Raw genomic sequence first — 643 nt, forward strand, 5'->3', positions numbered from 1 at the left:
GACAACAACGTAGGAGCTCTACAATTGCCCCAAAATTTGGGAAAACGTTAGATCTTTCACTTTAAATAAATGACAACAACGTAGGAGTTCTATACTTGCCCCAAAATTTGGGAAAACGTTAGATCTTTCACTTTAAATAAATGACAACAACGTAGGAGTTCTATACTTGCCACAAAATTTGGGAAAACGTTAGATCTTCCACTTTAAATAAATGACAATAACGTAGGAGCTCTACACTTGCCCCAAAATTGAGGAAAACGATAGATCCTCCACTTTTAAATAAATTGTAACAACGTAGGAGTTCTATACTTGCCCCAAAATTGGGGAAAACAATAGATCCTCCACTTTAAATAAATGACAATAACGTAGGAGCTCTACACTTGCCCCAAAATTGGGGAAAACAATAGATCCTCCACTTTTAAATAAATTGTAACAACGTAGGAGTTCTATACTTGCTCCAAAATTTGGGAAAACGTTAGATCTTCCACTTTAAATAAATGACAATAACGTAGGAGCTCTACACTTGCCCCAAAATTGGGGAAAACAATAGATCCTCCACTTTTAAATAAATTGTAACAACGTAGGAGTTCTATACTTGCCCCAAAATTTGGGAAAACGTTAGATCTTCCACTTTAAATAAATG

General features: G+C 35.3%; 1 protein-coding gene across 2 annotated transcripts in view; it reads left to right on the forward strand.

Moving 5' to 3' along the window:
• LOC116161281 (synaptotagmin-7) overlaps positions 1–643 on the forward strand; it is a 650,310-nt gene that overhangs the window by 635,100 nt on the left and 14,567 nt on the right. The gene's annotated exons all lie outside the window — the stretch shown is intronic.

This window comes from Photinus pyralis, unplaced genomic scaffold, assembly GCF_008802855.1.
Source record: "Photinus pyralis isolate 1611_PpyrPB1 unplaced genomic scaffold, Ppyr1.3 Ppyr1.4_LG10, whole genome shotgun sequence".
Taxonomy (NCBI): domain Eukaryota; kingdom Metazoa; phylum Arthropoda; class Insecta; order Coleoptera; family Lampyridae; genus Photinus; species Photinus pyralis.